Genomic DNA, 24,176 nt, shown 5'->3' on the forward strand with positions numbered 1-24,176 from the left:
ATTTCACATCATTCTGGTTTCATTTTTGTGAAAACAAGGTCCAATCAGGCTGCAACGTTACAGGAAGGTAGAATCTATTGAGTTGTAAGGGATCTGAACGTTTCATGATGATAGCACTTTCCTAAGGGGGTCAAACCATGTCCCAAATGTCACCGGATCTGGTGTCAATTTAAAGAAGTAGCCCAGTTACACATTTGTGGGGTCATAACTTGGCTTCTGAATGTCCTAGAGAGATCAGGTTTGCTTTAATGTACTCCAATTAACAGCCCCTACAACCACAAAAAGGAATTGAGTCATTAGCACTTATGGTTTGTAAATGGCACCCAGAATTATGTTACACGAAGCACAATTTCACATCATTCTGGGTCCATTTGTGTGAAAACAAGGTCCAATCAGGCTGAAACGTTACAAGAAGGTAGAATCTATTGAGTTGTAAGTGATCTGAACGTTTCATGATGATCGCACATTCCTATAGGGGGTCAAACCATGTCCCAAAGGTCACCGGATCGGGTGTCAATTTAAAGAAGTAGTCCAGTTACACATTTGTGGGCTTATAACTTGGCTTCTGAATGTCCTAGAGAGATCAGGTTTGTTTTAGTGTACTCCAATCAACAGCCCCTACAACCACAAAAATGAATGGAGTCATTAGCACTTAAGGTTTGTAAATGGCACCCAGAATTATGTTGCACGAAGCACAATTTCACATCATTCTGGGTCCATTTGTGTGAAAACAAGGTCCAATCAGGCTGAAACGCTACAAGAAGGTAGAATCTATTGAGTTGTAAGTGATCTGAACGTTTCATGATGATAGCACTTTCCTAAGGGGGTAAAACCATGTCCCAAAGGTCACCGGGCCTGGTGTCACTTTAAAGAAGTAGTCCAGTTACACCTTTGTGGGCTTATAACTTGGCTTCTGAATGTCCTAGAGAGGTTAGGTTTGTTTTAGTGTACTCCAATCAACAGCCCCTACAACCACAAAAAGGAATGGAGTCATTAGCACTTATGGTTTGTAAATGGCACCCAGAATTATGTTGCACGAAGCACAATTTCACATCATTCTGGGTTCATTTGTGTGAAAACAAGGTCCAATCAGGCTGAAACGCTACAAGAAGGTAGAATCTATTGAGTTGTAAGTGATCTGAACGTTTCAAGATGATCGCACATTCCTATAGGGGGTCAAACCATGTCCCAAAGGTCACCGGGCCTGGTGTCACTTCAAAGAAGTAGTCCAGTTACACCTTTGTGGGCTTATAACTTGGCTTCTGAATGTCCTAGAGAGGTTAGGTTTGTTTTAGTGTTCTCCAATCAACAGCCCCTACAACCACAAAAAGGAATGGAGTCATTAGCACTTATGGTTTGTAAATGGCACCCAGAATTATGTTGCACGAAGCACAATTTCACATCATTCTGGGTTCATTTGTGTGAAAACAAGGTCCAATCAGGCTGAAACGTTACAGGAAGGTAGAATCTATTGAGTTGTAAGTTATATGAACGTTTCATGATGATAGCACTTTCCTAAGGGGGTCAAACCATGTCCCAAAGGTCACCGGATCTGGTGTCAATTTAAAGAAGTAGTCCAGTTACACATTTGTGGGATTATAACTTGGCTTCTGAATGTCCTAGAGAGATCAGGTTTGTTTTAATGTACTCCAATCAACAGCCCATACAACCACAAACAGGAATGGAGTCATTAGCACTTATGGTTTGTAAATGGCACCCAAAATTATGTTGCACGAAGCACAATTTCACATCATTCTGGGTCCATTTGTGTGAAAACAAGGTCCAATCAGGCTGAAACGTTACAAGAAGGTAGAATCTATTGAGTTGTAAGTGATCTGAACGTTTCATGATGATAGCACTTTCCTAAGGGGGTCAAACCATGTCCCAAAGGTCACCGGATCTGGTGTCAATTTAAAGAAGTAGTCCAGTTACACATTTGTGGGCTTATAACTTGGCTTCTGAATGTCTTAGAGAGATCAGGTTTGCTTTAATGTACTCCAATTAACATCCCCTACAACCAAAAAAAGGAATTGAGTCATTAGCACTTATGGTTTGTAAATGGCACCCAGAATTATGTTGCACGAAGCACAATTTCACATCATTCTGGGTCCATTTGTGTGAAAACAAGGTCCAATCAGGCTAAAACGTTACAAGAAGGTAGAATCTATTGAGTTGTAAGTGATCTGAACGTTTCATGATGATCGCACATTCCTATAGGGGGTCAAACCATGTCCCAAAGGTCACCGGGCCTGGTGTCACTTTAAAGAAGTAGTCCAGTTACACCTTTGAGGGCTTATAACTTGGCTTCTGAATGTCCTAGAGGGATCAGGTTTGTTTTAGTGTACTCCAATCAACAGCCCCTACAACCACAAAAAGGAATGGAGTCATTAGCACTTAAGGTTTGTAAATGGCACCCAGAATTATGTTGCACGAAGCACAATTTCACATCATTCTGGGTCCATTTGTGTGAAAACAAGGTCCAATCAGGCTGAAACGCTACAAGAAGGTAGAATCTATTGAGTTGTAAGTGATCTGAACGTTTCATGATGATAGCACTTTCCTAAGGGGGTAAAACCATGTCCCAAAGGTCACCGGGCCTGGTGTCACTTTAAAGAAGTAGTCCAGTTACACCTTTGTGGGCTCATAACTTGGCTTCTGAATGTCCTAGAGAGGTTAGGTTTGTTTTAGTGTACTCCAATCAACAGCCCCTACAACCACAAAAAGGAATGGAGTCATTAGCACTTATGGTTTGTAAATGGCACCCAGAATTATGTTGCACGAAGCACAATTTCACATCATTCTGGGTTCATTTGTGTGAAAACAAGGTCCAATCAGGCTGAAACGTTACAGGAAGGTAGAATCTATTGAGTTGTAAGTTATATGAACGTTTCATGATGATAGCACTTTCCTAAGGGGGTCAAACCATGTCCCAAAGGTCACCGGATCTGGTGTCAATTTAAAGAAGTAGTCCAGTTACACATTTGTGGGAATATAACTTGGCTTCAGAATGTCCTAGAGAGATCAGGTTTGTTTTAATGTACTCCAATCAACAGCCCATACAACCACAAACAGGAATGGAGTCATTAGCACTTATGGTTTGTAAATGGCACCCAAAATTATGTTGCACGAAGCACAATTTCACATCATTCTGGGTCCATTTGTGTGAAAACAAGGTCCAATCAGGCTGAAACGTTACAAGAAGGTAGAATCTATTGAGTTGTAAGTGATCTGAACGTTTCATGATGATAGCACTTTCCTAAGGGGGTCAAACCATGTCCCAAAGGTCACCGGATCTGGTGTCAATTTAAAGAAGTAGTCCAGTTACACATTTGTGGGCTTATAACTTGGCTTCTGAATGTCCTAGAGAGATCAGGTTTGCTTTAATGTACTCCAATTAACATCCCCTACAACCACAAAAAGGAATTGAGTCATTAGCACTTATGGTTTGTAAATGGCACCCAGAATTATGTTGCACGAAGCACAATTTCACATCATTCTGGGTCCATTTGTGTGAAAACAAGGTCCAATCAGGCTAAAACGTTACAAGAAGGTAGAATCTATTGAGTTGTAAGTGATCTGAACGTTTCATGATGATCGCACATTCCTATAGGGGGTCAAACCATGTCCCAAAGGTCACCGGGCCTGGTGTCACTTTAAAGAAGTAGTCCAGTTACACCTTTGAGGGCTTATAACTTGGCTTCTGAATGTCCTAGAGGGATCAGGTTTGTTTTAGTGTACTCCAATCAAAAGCCCCTACAACCACAAAAAGGAATGGAGTCATTAGCACTTATGGTTTTTAAATGGCACCCAGAATTATGTTGCACGAAGCACAATTTCACATCATTCTGGGTTCATTTGTGTGAAAACAAGGTCCAATCAGGCTGAAATGTTACAGGAAGGTAGAATCTATTGAGTTGTAAGTGATCTGAACGTTTCACGATGATAGCACTTTTCTAAGGGGGTCAAACCATGTCCCAAAGGTCACCGGATCTGGTGTCAATTTAAAGAAGTAGTCCAGTTACACCTTTGTGGGCTTATAACTTGGCTTCTGAATGTCCTAGAGAGATCAGGTTTGTTTTAGTATACTCCAATCAACAGCCCCTACAACCACAAAAATGAATGGAGTCATTAGCACTTATGGTTTTTAAATGGCACCCAGAATTATGTTGCACGAAGCACAATTTCACATCATTCTGGTTTCATTTTTGTGAAAACAAGGTCCAATCAGGCTGCAACGTTACAGGAAGGTAGAATCTATTGAGTTGTAAGGGATCTGAACGTTTCATGATGATAGCACTTTCCTAAGGGGGTCAAACCATGTCCCAAATGTCACCGGATCTGGTGTCAATTTAAAGAAGTAGCCCAGTTACACATTTGTGGGGTCATAACTTGGCTTCTGAATGTCCTAGAGAGATCAGGTTTGCTTTAATGTACTCCAATTAACAGCCCCTACAACCACAAAAAGGAATTGAGTCATTAGCACTTATGGTTTGTAAATGGCACCCAGAATTATGTTACACGAAGCACAATTTCACATCATTCTGGGTCCATTTGTGTGAAAACAAGGTCCAATCAGGCTGAAACGTTACAAGAAGGTAGAATCTATTGAGTTGTAAGTGATCTGAACGTTTCATGATGATCGCACATTCCTATAGGGGGTCAAACCATGTCCCAAAGGTCACCGGATCGGGTGTAAATTTAAAGAAGTAGTCCAGTTACACATTTGTGGGCTTATAACTTGGCTTCTGAATGTCCTAGAGAGATCAGGTTTGTTTTAGTGTACTCCAATCAACAGCCCCTACAACCACAAAAAGGAATGGAGTCATTAGCACTTAAGGTTTGTAAATGGCACCCAGAATTATGTTGCACGAAGCACAATTTCACATCATTCTGGGTCCATTTGTGTGAAAACAAGGTCCAATCAGGCTGAAACGCTACAAGAAGGTAGAATCTATTGAGTTGTAAGTGATCTGAACGTTTCATGATGATAGCACTTTCCTAAGGGGGTAAAACCATGTCCCAAAGGTCACCGGGCCTGGTGTCACTTTAAAGAAGTAGTCCAGTTACACCTTTGTGGGCTTATAACTTGGCTTCTGAATGTCCTAGAGAGGTTAGGTTTGTTTTAGTGTACTCCAATCAACAGCCCCTACAACCACAAAAAGGAATGGAGTCATTAGCACTTATGGTTTGTAAATGGCACCCAGAATTATGTTGCACGAAGCACAATTTCACATCATTCTGGGTTCATTTGTGTGAAAACAAGGTCCAATCAGGCTGAAACGCTACAAGAAGGTAGAATCTATTGAGTTGTAAGTGATCTGAACGTTTCAAGATGATCGCACATTCCTATAGGGGGTCAAACCATGTCCCAAAGGTCACCGGGCCTGGTGTCACTTCAAAGAAGTAGTCCAGTTACACCTTTGTGGGCTTATAACTTGGCTTCTGAATGTCCTAGAGAGGTTAGGTTTGTTTTAGTGTTCTCCAATCAACAGCCCCTACAACCACAAAAAGGAATGGAGTCATTAGCACTTATGGTTTGTAAATGGCACCCAGAATTATGTTGCACGAAGCACAATTTCACATCATTCTGGGTTCATTTGTGTGAAAACAAGGTCCAATCAGGCTGAAACGTTACAGGAAGGTAGAATCTATTGAGTTGTAAGTTATATGAACGTTTCATGATGATAGCACTTTCCTAAGGGGGTCAAACCATGTCCCAAAGGTCACCGGATCTGGTGTCAATTTAAAGAAGTAGTCCAGTTACACATTTGTGGGATTATAACTTGGCTTCTGAATGTCCTAGAGAGATCAGGTTTGTTTTAATGTACTCCAATCAACAGCCCATACAACCACAAACAGGAATGGAGTCATTAGCACTTATGGTTTGTAAATGGCACCCAAAATTATGTTGCACGAAGCACAATTTCACATCATTCTGGGTCCATTTGTGTGAAAACAAGGTCCAATCAGGCTGCAACGTTACAAGAAGGTAGAATCTATTGAGTTGTAAGTGATCTGAACGTTTCATGATGATAGCACTTTCCTAAGGGGGTCAAACCATGTCCCAAAGGTCACCGGATCTGGTGTCAATTTAAAGAAGTAGTCCAGTTACACATTTGTGGGCTTATAACTTGGCTTCTGAATGTCCTAGAGAGATCAGGTTTGCTTTAATGTACTCCAATTAACATCCCCTACAACCACAAAAAGGAATTGAGTCATTAGCACTTATGGTTTGTAAATGGCACCCAGAATTATGTTGCACGAAGCACAATTTCACATCATTCTGGGTCCATTTGTGTGAAAACAAGGTCCAATCAGGCTAAAACGTTACAAGAAGGTAGAATCTATTGAGTTGTAAGTGATCTGAACGTTTCATGATGATCGCACATTCCTATAGGGGGTCAAACCATGTCCCAAAGGTCACCGGGCCTGGTGTCACTTTAAAGAAGTAGTCCAGTTACACCTTTGAGGGCTTATAACTTGGCTTCTGAATGTCCTAGAGGGATCAGGTTTGTTTTAGTGTACTCCAATCAAAAGCCCCTACAACCACAAAAAGGAATGGAGTCATTAGCACTTATGGTTTTTAAATGGCACCCAGAATTATGTTGCACGAAGCACAATTTCACATCATTCTGGGTTCATTTGTGTGAAAACAAGGTCCAATCAGGCTGAAATGTTACAGGAAGGTAGAATCTATTGAGTTGTAAGTGATCTGAACGTTTCACGATGATAGCACTTTTCTAAGGGGGTCAAACCATGTCCCAAAGGTCACCGGATCAGGTGTCAATTTAAAGAAGTAGTCCAGTTACACCTTTGTGGGCTTATAACTTGGCTTCTGAATGTCCTAGAGAGATCAGGTTTGTTTTAGTATACTCCAATCAACAGCCCCTACAACCACAAAAATGAATGGAGTCATTAGCACTTATGGTTTTTAAATGGCACCCAGAATTATGTTGCACGAAGCACAATTTCACATCATTCTGGTTTCATTTTTGTGAAAACAAGGTCCAATCAGGCTGCAACGTTACAGGAAGGTAGAATCTATTGAGTTGTAAGGGATCTGAACGTTTCATGATGATAGCACTTTCCTAAGGGGGTCAAACCATGTCCCAAATGTCACCGGATCTGGTGTCAATTTAAAGAAGTAGCCCAGTTACACATTTGTGGGGTCATAACTTGGCTTCTGAATGTCCTAGAGAGATCAGGTTTGCTTTAATGTACTCCAATTAACAGCCCCTACAACCACAAAAAGGAATTGAGTCATTAGCACTTATGGTTTGTAAATGGCACCCAGAATTATGTTACACGAAGCACAATTTCACATCATTCTGGGTCCATTTGTGTGAAAACAAGGTCCAATCAGGCTGAAACGTTACAAGAAGGTAGAATCTATTGAGTTGTAAGTGATCTGAACGTTTCATGATGATCGCACATTCCTATAGGGGGTCAAACCATGTCCCAAAGGTCACCGGGCCAGGTGTCACTTTAAAGAAGTAGTCCAGTTACACCTTTGAGGGCTTATAACTTGGCTTCTGAATGTCCTAGAGGGATCAGGTTTGTTTTAGTGTACTCCAATCAAAAGCCCCTACAACCACAAAATGGAATGGAGTCATTAGCACTTATGGTTTTTAAATGGCACCCAGAATTATGTTGCACGAAGCACAATTTCACATCATTCTGGGTTCATTTGTGTGAAAACAAGGTCCAATCAGGCTGAAATGTTACAGGAAGGTAGAATCTATTGAGTTGTAAGTGATCTGAACGTTTCACGATGATAGCACTTTCCTAAGGGGGTCAAACCATGTCCCAAAGGTCACCGGATCTGGTGTCAATTTAAAGAAGTAGTCCAGTTACACCTTTGTGGGCTTATAACTTGGCTTCTGAAACGTCCTAGAGAGATCAGGTTTGTTTTAGTATACTCCAATCAACAGCTCCTACAACCACAAAAAGGAATGGAGTCATTAGCACTTATGGTTTTTAAATGGCACCCAGAATTATGTTGCACGAAGCACAATTTCACATCATTCTGGTTTCATTTTTGTGAAAACAAGGTCCAGTCAGGCTGAAACGTTACAGGAAGGTAGAATCTATTGAGTTGTAAGGGATCTGAACGTTTCATGATGATAGCACTTTCCTAAGGGGGTCAAACCATGTCCCAAAGGTCACCGGATCTGGTGTCAATTTAAAGAAGTAGCCCAGTTACACATTTGTGGGCTCATAACTTGGCTTCTGAATGTCCTAGAGAGATCAGGTTTGTTTTAATGTACTCCAACCAACAGCCCCTACAACCACAAAAAGGAATGGAGTCATTAGCACTTATGGTTTGTAAATGGCACCCAGAATAATGTTGCACGAAGCACAATTTCACATCATTCTGGGTCCATTTGTGTGAAAACAAGGTCCAATCAGGCTGAAACGTTACAGGAAGGTAGAATCTATTGAGTTGTAAGTGATCTGAACGTTTCATGATGATCGCACATTCCTTTAGGGGGTCAAACCATGTCCCAAAGGTCACCGGGCCTGGTGTCACTTTAAAGAAGTAGTCCAGTTACACCTTTGAGGGCTTATAACTTGGCTTCTGAATATCCTAGAGAGATCAGGTTTGTTTTAGTGTACTCCAATCAACAGCCCCTACAACCACAAAAAGGAATGGAGTCATTAGCACTTAGGTTTGTAAATGACACCTAGAATTATGTTGCACGAAGCACAATTTCACATCATTCTGGGTCCATTTGTGTGAAAACAAGGTCCAATCAGGCTGAAATGCTACAAGAAGGTAGAATCTATTGAGTTGTAAGTGATTTGAACGTTTCAAGATGATTGCACATTCCTATAGGGGGTAAAACCATGTCCCAAAGGTCACCGGGCCTGGTGTCACTTTAAAGAAGTAGTCCAGTTACATCTTTGTGGGCTTATAACTTGGCTTCTGAATGTCCTAGAGAGATCAGGTTTGCTTTAATGTACTCCAATCAACAGCCCCTACAACCACAAAAAGGAATGGAGTCATTAGCACTTATGGTTTGTAAATGGCACCCAGAATTATGTTGCACGAAGCACAATTTCACCTTCACTCACCGTTCACTCAAAACCGGTTCCGGTTGAGTGAACGCTGGCGCGTCTCGCTGCCGCTGCTCGCTGGCAAACAAACTTTTTGTATTTTTTTTTCTTCTTTTTCACCCTGGTCACATCCCTGTGTCGGTGAAAACTCATTTTCACCTACCTGCTCAGCTTGCGTTCTGGTTGCACATCACCACCTCCCTGCTCCACTCCATAATGTGGTCCAGCAGGATTTCTGTGTGCCTCGCACTGGCCTGGATCATCCTGTCGCTCATTCTTCTGTCCGTGGATGGCCTTCTCCAGTACTCGGCGGCGGAGCTCTTCAACCTCCGCTTTCGCTACTCCGGATCTCCACCACCAGCTCTGTGCCTCTTCCCCGACATCACCTTCCAGCCTCGCCGTCGGTATATCCATCGGGGGTCCCGGCGGAACCTCCATCTCGACGGCTCCAAAGGAATACCCTCCTTCTGGTCCACGACTAGCCGGCGGCTACCCAGGAATACCTGCCGAGCTGCCGACTCCAGCGTGTTAGCCCGGCTGGCTAGTCGGACTAATGCTCCTGTCGCCAGGGACTTCCGCACTGCTAATTTTGGTCTTCTCAACATTCGCTCCCTCTCTGGTAAAGGACATCTCCTCCAAGATACCATCAGTGACCATAAGCTAGACTTTCTTTGTCTGAACGAAACATGGCAACAACCCAGCGATTTCTCACAACACAATGACTGTACTCCTCCCGGATTTGTTTACCTCTCCAAACCCCGTGGGTCGGGCCGCGGCGGTGGTCTCGCGATACTGTATCGCGAGACTTGGAAGGTCCTTCCCGTAAACCTTCCTCCTCTCACCACTCTGGAATGCCTCGCCTGTCAACTCTCCGGCCCGACCCCCACAATAATTGTCACTGTTTATCGTCCCCCCAAGTTCAGCCCTGAGTTTTTAAATGAACTCTCTGCTCTTTTATCCCATCTGTCCGCCCTTTCCCCAAATGTAATTTTACTTGGTGATTTTAATATTCATATGGACAATATGGCCCTCCCCCTCAGCAAAGACTTCTCCTCATCTTTGGACAGCCTCAGTTTTCATCAATATGCCAATTTTCCCACTCACATTAAAGGTCACACCCTGGATTTAATCTGCTGCTCCGGCCTGACCCCCTCCAACTGTACAGCTGACCCGCTCCCTTTCACGGACCACTTCCTCATCTCCTTTTCTGTTCCCCTCCGTCTCTCCATCATCAAGTCACCACGTATCATTTCTTTTCGTAATATTAAGGACATTGATCTAGCCTCCCTGTCCTCCAGTTTTGCCACCTTGACCCCTAATTTGTCCTCTACTCCCGATGATCTTGTCATTCAGTACAATAACGGTCTGGTTTCTATCCTTAATTCATTTGCTCCCATCAAATCCCGCTCTGTATATTTTACTCGGTCTGCTCCATGGTTCACCCCTGCCCTTCGCTCCTTGAAAGCTACCAACCGGAGGCTTGAAAGACTCTACAAGAAAACCGGTCTCACCATCCATAAAGACTTATATTCTGCTCAGATTTCTCTCTACAAGGACTCCATCTCCCATGCCAAATCTCAGTATTACTCCGGTCTCATCTCGTCCAACTCCAGCAACACTAAAACATTATTTTCCATCATGAACAGCATTTTTCAGCCTCCCGACTCCTTACCCATCCATCTTTACTCTTCAGAAACCTGTAACTCTCTCCTTCAGTTTTTTAATGAGAAGGTCAATAGAATCCATCTCTCTTTACCTCATTCCTCCCCTCCCTCTCCTGATTTATTTGAACCCACCATTCCGTTCTCCTCCTTTGAACTTCCCCATCCCTCAGAAATATTAGATTACATCACCAAATCCAAACCTTCCACCTGTCAACTGGACCCTATTCCAACTGTTTTAGTTAAATCCTGCCTTTCTTCTCTGCTCCCTTTTATAACAGCCATTATTCATTCCTCACTATCCTCTGGTACGGTCCCATCCCTATTCAAATCCGCTTCAGTCAGCCCTATTCTAAAAAAACCTGGTTTAGATCCCAATGATTTCAATAACCTCCGTCCCATTTCCCATCTTCCCTTCATTTCCAAAGTCCTTGAGAAAACTGTTGCATCTCAGCTCCATTCACATCTCACCCGCAATAACCTTTATGAACAGTTTCAGTCTGGCTTCCGTCCCCACCACAGCACAGAAACAGCACTTATTAAGATCACTAACGACCTACTCATTGCTGCTGATTCTGGTTTAATCTCTATTCTTATTCTCCTCGATCTGAGTGCGGCCTTTGACACCATTTCTCATCCCATCCTCCTTAATAGACTCTATTCCTTAGGCATCACTCACACCCCCCTCCGCTGGTTTCAATCTTACATTACTGGCCGCACTCAGTTCATCCAGTTAAAATCCTTTACCTCAGAACCCTCCCCAGTCAAGTCAGGTGTGCCCCAGGGCTCTGTCCTGGGGCCCCTCCTCTTCATAGTATATCTCCTCCCTATCGGCAAAATCTTCCGCAAATTCAATATCCAGTTTCACTGCTTTGCAGATGACACCCAGCTCTACATTTCCAGTAAGCCCAACTCAACTCTCCCACCATCCTCCCTTACACTCTGCCTCTCTGAAATCAAATCATGGTTCACCTCTAATTTCCTCAAACTCAACGGCAATAAAACTGAACTTCTTCTAGTTGGCACTAACTCCACCCTCTCAACATCTGACAGCTTTTCTTTAACTATTGACAGTGCCACAGTCTCCCCCTCACCTCATGTCAAGAGTCTGGGTGTCATTCTCGACAGCTCCCTTTCTTTTCAGGCTCACATTAATAACTTAATTCGGTCAGCATACTTCCATCTACGTTCCATAAACCGTCTTCGTCCCTCACTGACCCCTCACACTGCCGCCATTCTCGTCCACAGCCTCGTCACCTCCCGTCTCGACTATTGCAATTCACTTCTTTATGGTCTCCCCAACAAACTCCTTCATAAACTGCAACTGGTCCAGAATTCAGCAGCCCGTATTATCACCAGAACCCCTTCCTTTCACCACATCACGCCGGTTCTCCAGCAGCTCCACTGGCTCCCAGTTAAATTCAGGCCCATCTTCAAAATTCTCCTCCATACCTTCAAAGCAATCCACAACCTCTCTCCTCCATATATCTCAGACCTTATAAGTATTCACACCCCGTCCCGTTCACTCAGATCTTCTTCTTCCATCCATCTTGCGGTTCCTTCTGCCCGTCTCGCTACCATGGGGAGCAGAGCTTTCAGCCGCTCTGCTCCTCGACTCTGGAACTCACTTCCCCCAGACATCAGGAACATCGACAGTTTTACCCTTTTCCAATCAAAACTCAAAACACACATGTTTAAATCTGCCTACAACCTCTGATTTTATTGAAATGTTTCTCTCTGTTTTTTCTTCTTTGGGTTTTATTATTGTTTTATTGTATTTTATTACGTGTGTTGTGTAAAGTGACCTTGGGTGTCCTGAAAGGCGCTTTGAAATAAAATGTATTATTATTATTATTAATTTCACATCATTCTGGGTCCATTTGTGTGAAAACAAGGTCCAATCAGGCTGAAACGCTACAAGAAGGTAGAATCTATTGAGTTGTAAGTGATCTGAACGTTTCAAGATGATCGCACTTTCCTATAGGGGGTAAAACCATGTCCCAAAGGTCACCGGGCCTGGTGTCACTTTAAAGAAGTAGTCCAGTTACACCTTTGTGGGCTTATAACTTGGCTTCTGAATGTCCTAGAGAGGTCAGGTTTATTTTAGTGTACTCCAATAAACAGCCCCTACAACCACAAAAAGGAATGGAGTCATTAGCACTTATGGTTTTTAAATGGCACCCATTATGCTGCACTAAGCACAATTTCACATCATTCTGGGTTCATTTGTGTGAAAACAAGGTCCAATCAGGCTGAAACGTTACAGGAAGGTAGAATCTATTGAGTTGTAAGTGATCTGAACGTTTCAAGATGATCGCACATTCCTATAGGGGGTCAAACCATGTCCCAAAGGTCACCGGGCCTGGTGTCACTTTAAAGAAGTAGTCCAGTTACACCTTTGTGGGCTTATAACTTGCCTTCTGAATGTCCTAGAGAGATCAGGTTTGTTTTAGTGTACTCCAATCAACAGCCCCTACAACCTCAAAAAGGAATGGAGTCATTAGCACTTATGGTTTTTAAATGGCACCCAGATTTATGCTGCACTAAGCACAATTTCACATCATTCTGGGTTCATTTGTGTGAAAGCAAGGTCCAATCAGGCTGAAACTCTACAAGAAGGTACAATCTATTGAGTTGTAAGTGATCTGAACGTTTCATGATGATCGCACATTCCTATAGGGGGTAAAACCATGTCCCAAAGGTCACCGGATCTGGTGTCAATTTAAAAAAGTAGTCCAGTTACACATTTGTGGGCGTATAACTTGGCTTCTGAATGTCCTAGAGAGGTCAGGTTTGTTTTAGTGTACTCCAATCAACAGCCCCTACAACCACAAAAAGGAATGGAGTCCTTAGCACTTATGGTTTGTAAATGGCACCCAGAATTATGTTGCACGAAGCACAATTTCACATCATTCTGGGTTCATTTGTGTGAAAACAAGGTCCAATCAGGCTGAAACGTTACAGGAAGGTAGAATCTATTGAGTTGTAAGTGATCTGCACGTTTCATGATGATAGCACTTTCCTAAGGGGGTCAAACCATGTCTCAAAGGTCACCGGATCTGGTGTCAATTTAAAGAAGTAGTCCAGTTACACATTTGTGGGCTTATAACTTGGCTTCTGAATGTCCTAGAGAGATCAGGTTTGTTTTATTGTACTCCAACCAACAGCCCCTACAACCACAAAAAGGAATGGAGTCATTAGCACTTATGGTTTGTAAATGGCACCCAGAATTATGTTGCACGAAGCACAATTTCACATCATTCTGGGTCCATTTGTGTGAAAACAAGGTACAATCAGGCTGAAACGTTACAAGAAGGTAGAATCTATTGAGTTGTAAGTGATCTGAACGTTTCATGATGATAGCACTTTCCTAAGGGGGTCAAACCATGTCCCAAAGGTCACCGGATCTGGTGTCAATTTAAAGAAGTAGTCCAGTTACACATTTATGGGCTTATAACTTGGCTTCTGAATGTCCTAGAGAGATCAGGTTTGTTTTAGTGTACTCCAATCAACAGCCCCTACAACCACAAAAAGGAATGGAGTCATTAGCACTTATGATTTTTAAATGGCACCCAGAATTATGTTGCACGAAGCACAATTTCACATCATTCTGGGTTCATTTGTGTGAAAACAAGGTCCAATCAGGCTGAAACGTTACAGGAAGATAGAATCTATTGAGTTGTAAGTGATCTGAACGTTTCAAGATGATCGCACATTCCTATAGGGGGTCAAACCATGTCCCAAAGGTCACCGGGCCTGGTGTCACTTTAAAGAAGTAGTCCAGTTACACCTTTGTGGGCTTATAACTTGGCTTCTGAATGTCCTAGAGAGATCAGGTTTGTTTTAGTGTACTCCAATCAACATCCCTTACAACCTCAAAAAGGAATGGAGTCATTAGCACTTATGGTTTTTAAATGGCACCCAGAATTATGTTGCACGAAGCACAATTTCACATCATTCTGGGTCCATTTGTGTGAAAACAAGGTCCAATCAGGCTGAACCGTTACAAGAAGGTAGAATCTATTGAGTTGTAAGTGATCTGAACGTTTCATGATGATCGCACATTCCTATAGGGGGTCAAACCATGTCCCAAAGGTCACCGGGCCTGGTGTCACTTTAAAGAAGTAGTCCAGTTACACCTTTGAGGACTTATAACTTGGCTTCTGAATGTCCTAGAGAGATCAGGTTTGTTTTAGTGTACTCAAATCAGACCCTACAACCACAAAAAGGAATGGAGTCATTAGCACTTATGGTTTTTAAATGGCACCCAGAATTATGTTGCACGAAGCACAATTTCACATCATTCTGGGTTAATTTGTGTGAAAACAAGGTCCAATCAGGCTGAAACGTTACAGGAAGGTAGAATCTATTGAGTTGTAAGTGATCTGAACGTTTCATGATGATAGCACTTTCCTAAGGGGGTCAAACCATGTCCCAAAGGTCACCGGGCCTTGTGTCACTTTAAAGAAGTAGTCCAGTTACACCTTTGAGGACTTATAACTTGGCTTCTGAATGTCCTAGAGAGATCAGGTTTGTTTTAGTGTACTCCAATCAACAGCCCCTACAACCACAAAAAGGAATGGAGTCATTAGCACTTATGGTTTTTAAATGGCACCCAGAATTATGTTGCACGAAGCACAATTTCACATCATTCTGGGTTCATTTGTGTGAAAACAAGGTCCAATCAGGCTGAAACGTTACTGGAAGGTAGAATCTATTGAGTTGTAAGTGATCTGAATGTTTCATGATGATAGCACTTTCCTAAGGGGGTCAAACCATGTCCCAAAGGTCACCGGATCTGGTGTCAATTTAAAGAAGTAGTCCAGTTACACATTTATGGGCTTATAACTTGGCTTCTGAATGTCCTAGAGAGATCAGGTTTGTTTTAGTGTACTCCAATCAACAGCCCCTACAACCACAAAAAAGGAATGGAGTCATTAGCACTTATGGTTTTTAAATGGCACCCAGAATTATGTTGCACGAAGCAAAATTTCACATCATTCTTGGTCCATTTGTGTGAAAACAAGGTCCAATCAGGCTGAAACGTTACAAGAAGGTAGAATCTATTGAGTTGTAAGTGATCTGAACGTTTCATGATGATCGCACATTCCTATAACGGGTCAAACCATGTCCCAAAGGTCACCGGGCCTGGTGTCACTTTAAAGAAGTAGTCCAGTTACACCTTTGAGGACTTATAACTTGGCTTCTGAATGTCCTAGAGAGATCAGGTTTGTTTTAGTGTACTCCAATCAGCCCCTACAACCACAAAAAGGAATGGAGTCATTAGCACTTATGGTTTTTAAATGGCACCCAGAATTATGTTGCACGAAGCACAATTTCACATCATTCTGGGTTCATTTGTGTGAAAACAAGGTCCAATCAGGCTGAAACGTTACAGGAAGGTAGAATCTATTGAGTTGTAATTGATCTGAAGGTTTCATGATGATAGCACTTTCCTAAGGGGGTCAAACCATGTCCCAAAGGTCACCGGATCTGGTGTCAATTTAAAGAAGTAGTCCAGTTACACATTTGTGGGCTTATAACTTGGCTTCTGAATGTCCTAGAGAGATCAGGTTTGTTTTAGTGTACTCCAATCAACAGCCCCTACAACCACAAAAAAGGAATGGAGTTATTAGCACTTATGGTTTTTAAATGGCACCCAGAATTATGTTGCACGAAGCACAATTTCACATCATTCGGGGTTCATTTGTGTGAAAACAAGGTCCAATCAGGCTGAAACGTTACAGGAAGGTAGAATCTATTGAGTTGTAAGTGATCTGAACTATTCATGATGATAGCACTTTCCTAAGGGGGTCAAACCATGTCCCAAAGGTCACCGGATCTGGTGTCAATTTAAAGAAGTAGTCCAGTTACACATTTGTGGACTTATAACTTGGCTTCTGAATGTCCTAGAGAGATCAGGTTTGTTTTAGTGTACTCCAACCAACAGCCCCTACAACCACAAAAAGGAATGGAGTCATTAGCACTTATGGTTTGTAAATGGCACCCAGAATTATGTTGCACGAAGCACAATTTCACATCATTCTGGGTCCATTTGTGTGAAAACAAGGTCCAATCAGGCTGAAACGTTACAAGAAGGTAGAATCTATTGAGTTGTAAGTGATCTGAACGTTTCATGATGATCGCACATTCCTATAGGGGGTCAAACCATGTCCTAAAAGTCACCGGGCCTGGTGTCACTTTAAAGAAGTAGTCCAGTTACACCTTTGAGGGCTTATAACTTGGCTTCTGAATGTCCTAGAGAGATCAGGTTTGTTTTAGTGTACTCCAATCAACAGCCCCTACAACCTCAAAAAGGAATGGAGTCATTAGCACTTATGGTTTTTAAATGGCACCCAGATTTATGCTGCACTAAGCACAATTTCACATCATTCTGGGTCCATTTGTGTGAAAACAAGGTCCAATCAGGCTGAAACGCTACAAGAAGGTAGAATCTATTGAGTTGTAAGTGATCTGAACGTTTCAAGATGATCGCTTATTCCTATAGGGGGTAAAACCATGTCCCAAAGGTCACCGGGCCTGGTGTCACTTTAAAGAAGTAGTCCAGTTACACCTTTGTGGGCTTATAACTTGGCTTCTGAATGTCCTAGAGAGACCAGGTTTGTTTTAGTGTACTCCAATCAACAGCCCCAACAACCTCAAAAAGGAATGGAGTCATTAGAACTTAAGGTTTGTAAATGGCACCCAGAATTATGTTGCACGAAACACAATTTCACATCATTCTGGGTCCATTTGTGTGAAAACAAGGTCCAATCAGGCTGAACCGCTACAGGAAGGTAGAACCTATTGAATTGTAAGTGATCTGAACGTTTCATGATGATAGCTCTTAACTAAGGGGGTCAAACCATGTCCCAAAGGTCACCGGATCTGGTGTCAATTTAAAGTAGTCCAGTTACACATTTGTGGGCTTATAACTTGGCTTCTGAATGTCCTAGAGAGATCAGGTTTGTTTTAGTGTACTCCAATCAACAGCCCCTACAACCACAAAAAGGAATGGAGTCATTAGCACTTATGGTTTGTAAATGGCACCCAGAATTATGTTGCACGAAGCACAATTTCACATCATTCTGGGTCCATTTGTGTGAAAACAAGGTCCAGTTAGTCTGAAACGTTACAAGAAGGTAGAATCTATTGAGTTGTAAGTGATCTGAACGTTTCATGATGATCGCACATTCCTATAGGGGGTCAAACCATGTCCCAAAGGTCACCGGGCCTGGTGTCACTTTAAAGAAGTAGTCCAGTTACACCTTTGAGGGCTTATAACTTGGCTTCTGAATGTCCTAGAGAGATCAGGTTTGTTTTAGTGTACTCCAATCAACAGCCCCTACAACCTCAAAAAGGAATGGAGTCATTAGCACTTATGGTTTTTAAATGGCACCCAGAATTATGTTGCACGAAGCACAATTTCAAATCATTCTGGGTTCATTTGTGTGAAAACAAGGTCTAATCAGGCTGAAATGTTACAGGAAGGTAGAATCTATTGAGTTATAAGTGATCTGAACGTTTCGTGATGATAGCACTTTCCTAAGGGGGTCAAACCATGTCCCAAAGGTCACCGGATGTGGTGTCAATTTAAAGAAGTAGTCCAGTTACACATTTGTGGGCTTATAACTTGGCTTCTGAATGTCCTAGAGAGATCAGGTTTGTTTTAGTGTACTCCAATCAACAGCCCCTACAACCACAAAAAGGAATGGAGTCATTAGCACTTATGGTTTGTAAATGGCACCCAGAATTATGTTGCAGGAAGCACAATTTCACATCATTCTAGGTCAATTTGTGTGAAAACAAGGTCCAATTAGGCTGAAACGTTACAAGAAGGTAGAATCTATTGAGTTGTAAGTGATCTGAACGTTTCAAGATGATCGCACATTCCTATAGGGGGTCAAACCATGTCCCAAAGGTCAACGGGCCTGGTGTCACTTTAAAGCAGTAGTCCAGTTACACATTTGTGGGCTTATAACTTGGCTCCTGAATGTCCTAGAGAGATCAGGTTTGTTTTAGTGTACTCCAATCAACATCCCCTACAACCTCAAAAGGAATGGAGTCATTAGCACTTATGGTTTTTAAATGGCACCCAGAATTATGCTGCACTAAGCACAATTTCACATCTTTCTGGGTTCATTTGTGTGGAAACAAGGTCCAATCAGGCTGAAACGTTACAGGAAGGTAGAATCTATTGAGTTGTAAGTGATCTGAACGTTTCATGATGATAGCACTTTCCTAAGGGGGTCAAACCATGTCCCAAAGGTCACCGGATCTGGTGTCAATTTAAAGAAGTAGTCCAGTTACACATTTGTGGGCTTATCACTTGGCTTCTGAATGTCCTAGAGAGATCAGGTTTGTTTTAGTGTACTCCAATCAACAGCCCCTACAACCTCAAAAAGGAATGGAGTCATTAACACTTAAGGTTTGTAAATGGCACCCAGAATTATGTTGCACGAAGCACAATTTCACATCATTCTGGGTCCATTTGTGTGAAAACAAGGTCCAATCAGGCTTAAACGCTACAAGAAGGTAGAATCTATTGAGTTGTAAGTGATCTGAACGTTTCAAGATGATCGCACATTCCTATAGGGGGTAAAACCATGTCCCAAAGGTCACCGGGCCTGGTGTCACTTTAAAGAAGTAGTCCAGTTACACCTTTGAGGGCTTATAACTTGGCTTCTGAATGTCCTAGAGAGATCAGGTTTGTTTTAGTGTACTCCAATCAACAGCCCCACAACCTCAAAAAGGAATGGAGTCATTAGCACTTAAGGTTTGTAAATGGCACCCAGAATTATGTTGCACGACACACAATTTCACATCATTCTGGGTCCATTTGTGTGAAAACAAGGTCCAATCAGGCTGAACCGCTACAGGAAGGTAGAACCTATTGAAATGTAAGTGATCTGAACGTTTCATGATGATAGCTCTTTACTAAGGGGGTCAAACCATGTCCCAAAGGTCACCGGATCTGGTGTCAATTTAAATAAGTAGTCCAGTTACACATTTGTGGGCTTATAACTTGGCTTCTGAATGTCCTAGAGAGATCAGGTTTGTTTTAGTGTACTCCAATAAACAGCCCCTACAACCACAAAAAGGAATGGAGTCATTAGCACTTAAGGTTTGTAAATGGCACCCAGAATTATGTTGAACGAAGCACAATTTCACATCATTCTGGGTTCATTTGTGTGAAAACAAGGTCCAATCAGGCTGAAACGCTACAAGAAGGTAGAATCTATTGAGTTGTAAGTTATCTGAACGTTTCAAGATGATCGCACATTCCTATAGGGGGTCAAACCATGTCCCAAAGGTCAACGGGCCTGGTGTCACTTTAAAGCAGTAGTCCAGTTACACATTTGTGGGCTTATAACTTGGCTCCTGAATGTCCTAGAGAGATCAGGTTTGTTTTAGTGTACTCCAATCAACATCCCCTACAACCTCAAAAAGGAATGGAGTCATTAGCACTTATGGTTTTTAAATGGCACCCAGAATTATGCTGCACTAAGCACAATTTCACATCTTTCTGGGTTCATTTGTGTGAAAACAAGGTCCAATCAGGCTGAAACGTTACAGGAAGGTAGAATCTATTGAGTTGTAAGTGATCTGAACGTTTCATGATGATATCACTTTCCTAAGGGGGTCAAACCATGTCCCAAATGTCACCGGATCTGGTGTCAATTTAAAGAAGTAGTCCAGTTACACATTTGTGGGCTTATCACTTGGCTTCTGAATGTCCTAGAGAGATCAGGTTTGTTTTAGTATACTCCAATCAACAGCCCCTACAACCTCAAAAAGGAATGGAGTCATTAGCACTTATGGTTTTTAAATGGCACCCAGAATTATGTTGCACGAAGCACAATTTCACATCATTCTGGGTTCATCTGTGTGAAAACAAGGTCCAATCAGGCTGAAACGTTACAGGAAGGTAGAATCTTTTGAGTTGTAAGTGATCTGAACGTTTCATGATGATAGCACTTTCCTAAGGGGGTCAAACCATTTCCCAAAGGTCACCGGATCTGGTGTCAATTTAAAGAAGTAGTCCAGTTACACATTTGTGGGCTTATAACTTGGCTTCTGAATGTCCTAGAGAGATCAGGTTTGTTTTAGTGTACTCCAATCAACAGCCCCTACAACCACAAAAAGGAATGGAGTCATTAGCACGTATGGTTTTTAAATGGCACCCAGAATTATGCTGCACTAAGCACAATTTCACATCATTCTGGGTTCATTTGTGTGAAAAAAAGGTCCAATCAGGCTGAAACGTTACAGGAAGGTAGAATCTATTGAGTTGTAAGTGATCTGAACGTTTCATGATGATAGCACTTTCCTAAGGGGGTCAAACCATGTCCCAAAGGTCACCGGATCTGGTGTCAATTTAAAGAAGTAGTCCAGTTACACATTTGTGGGCTTATAACTTGACTTCTGAATGTCCTAGAGAGATCAGGTTTGTTTTAATGTACTCCAACCAACAGCCCCTACAACCACAAAAAGGAATGGAGTCATTAGCACTTATGGTTTGTAAATGGCACCCAGAATTATGTTGCACGAAGCACAATTTCACATCATTCTGGGTCCATTTGTGTGAAAACAAGGTCCAATCAGGCTGAAACGTTACAAGAAGGTAGAATCTATTGAGTTGTAAGTGATCTGAACGTTTCATGATGATCTTACATTCCTATAGGGGGTCAAACCATGTCCCAAAGGTCACCGGGCCTGGTGTCACTTTAAAGAAGTAGTCCAGTTACACCTTTGTGGGCTTATAACTTGGCTTCTGAATGTCCTAGAGAGATCAGGTTTGTTTTAGTGTACTCCAATCAACAGCCCCTACAACCTCAAAAAGGAATGGAGTCATTAGCACTTAAGGTTTGTAAATGGCACCCAGAATTATGTTGCACGAAGCACAATTTCACATCATTCTGGGTCCATTTGTGTGAAAACAAGGTCCAATCAGGCTGAAACGCTACAAGAAGGTAGAATCTATTGAGTTGTAAGTGATCTGAACGTTTCAAGATGATCGCACATTCCTATAGGGGGTAAAACCATGTCCCAAAGGTCACCGGGCCTGGTGTCACTTTAAAGAAGTAGTCCAGTTACACCTTTGAGGGCTTATAACTTGGCTTCTGAATGTCCTAGAGAGATCAGGTTTGTTTTAGTGTACTCCAATCAACAGCCCCTACAACCTCAAAAAGGAATGGAGTCATTAGCACTTAAGGTTTGTAAATGGCACCCAGAATTATGTTGCACGAAGCACAATTTCACATCATTCTGGGTCCATTTGTGTGAAAACAAGGTCCAATCAGGCTGAACCGCTACAGGAAGGTAGAACCTATTGAGTTGTAAGTGATCTGAACGTTTCATGATGATAGCTCTTTCCTAAGGGGGTCAAACCATGTCCCAAAGGTCACCGGGCCTGGTGTCACTTTAAAGCAGTAGTCCAGTTACACATTTGTGGGCTTATAACTTGGCTCCTGAATGTCCTAGAGAGATCAGGTTTGTTTTAGTGTACTCCAATCAACAGCCCCTACAACCACAAAAAGGAATGGAGTCATTAGCACTTAAGGTTTGTAAATGGCACCCAGAATTATGTTGCACGAAGCACAATTTCACATCATTCTGGGTTCATTTGTGTGAAAACAAGGTCCAATCAGGCTGAAACGCTACAAGAAGGTAGAATCTATTGAGTTTTAAGTGATCTGAACGTTTCAAGATGATCGCACATTCCTATAGGGGGTCAAACCATGTCCCAAAGGTCACCGGGCCTGGTGTCACTTTAAAGCAGTAGTCCAGTTATACATTTGTGGGCTTATAACTTGGCTCCTGAATGTCCTAGAAAGATCAGGTTTGTTTTAGTGTACTCCAATCAACATCCCCTACAACCTAAAAAAGGAATGGAGTCATTAGCACTTATGGTTTTTAAATGGCACACAGAATTATGCTGCACTAATCACAATTTCACATCTTTCTGGGTTCATTTGTGTGAAAACAAGGTCCAATCAGGCTGAAACGTTACAGGAAGGTAGAATCTATTGAGTTGTAAGTGATCTGAACGTTTCATGATGATAGCACTTTCCTAAGGGGGTAAAACCATGTCCCAAAGGTCAACGGATCTGGTGTCAATTTAAAGAAGTAGTCCAGTTACACATTTGTGGGCTTATCACTTGGCTTCTGAATGTCCTAGAGAGATCAGGTTTGTTTTAGTGTACTCCAATCAACAGCCCCTACAACCTCAAAAAGGAATGGAGTCATTAGCACTTATGGTTTTTAAATGGCACCCAGAATTATGTTGCACGAAGCACAATTTCACATCATTCTGGGTTCATTGTGTGAAAACAAGGTCCAATCAGGCTGAAATGTTACAGGAAGGTAGAATCTATTGAGTTGTAAGTGATCTGAACGTTTCATGATGATAGCACTTTCCTAAGGGGGTCAAACCATGTCCCAAAGGTCACCTGATCTTGTGTCAATTTAAAGAAGTAGTCCAGTTACACCTTTGTGGGCTTATAACTTGGCTTCTGAATGTCCTAGAGAGATCAGGTTTGTTTTAGTATACTCCAATCAACAGCCCCTACAACCTCAAAAAGGAATGAAGTCATTAGCACTTATGGTTTGTAAATGGCACCCAGAATTATGTTGCACGAAGCACAATTTCACATTATTCTGGGTCCATTTGTGTGAAAACAAGGTCCAATCAGGCTGAAACGCTACAAGAAGGTAGAATGTATTGAGTTGTAAATGATCTGAACGTTTCATGATGATAACTCTTTCCTAAGGGGGTCAAACCATGCCCCAAAGGTCACCGGATCTGGTGTCAATTTAAAGAAGTAGTCCAGTTACACATTTGTGGGCTTATAACTTGGCTTCTGAATGTCCTAGAGAGATCAGGTTTGTTTTAGTGTACTCCAATCAACAGCCCCTACAACCACAAAAAGGAATGGAGTCATTAGCACTTAAGGTTTGTAAATGGCACCCAGAATTATGTTGCACGAAGCACAATTTCACATCATTCTGGGTTCATTTGTGTGAAAACAAGGTCCAATCAGGCTGAAACGCTACAAGAAGGTAGAATCTATTGAGTTGTAAGTGATCTGAACGTTACAAGATGATCGCACATTCCTATAGGGGGTCAAACCATGTCCCAAAGGTCACCGGGCCTGGTGTCACTTTAAAGCAGTAGTCCAGTTACACATATTTGGGCTTATAACTTGGCTCCTGAATGTCCTAGAGAGATCAGGTTTGTTTTAGTGTACTCCAATCAGCCCCTACAACCACAAAAAGGAATGGAGTCATTAGCACTTATGGTTTTTAAATGGCACCCAGAATTATGTTGCACGAAGCACAATTTCACATCATTCTGGGTTCATTTGTGTGAAAACAAGGTCAAATCAGGCTGAAACGTTACAGGAAGGTAGAATCTATTGAGCTGTAAGTGATCTGAACGTTTCATGATGATAGCAC

The sequence above is a fragment of the Nothobranchius furzeri genome, chromosome 18 (genome assembly GCF_043380555.1).
Source record: "Nothobranchius furzeri strain GRZ-AD chromosome 18, NfurGRZ-RIMD1, whole genome shotgun sequence".
In the NCBI taxonomy this organism is placed as follows: Eukaryota; Metazoa; Chordata; class Actinopteri; order Cyprinodontiformes; family Nothobranchiidae; genus Nothobranchius; species Nothobranchius furzeri.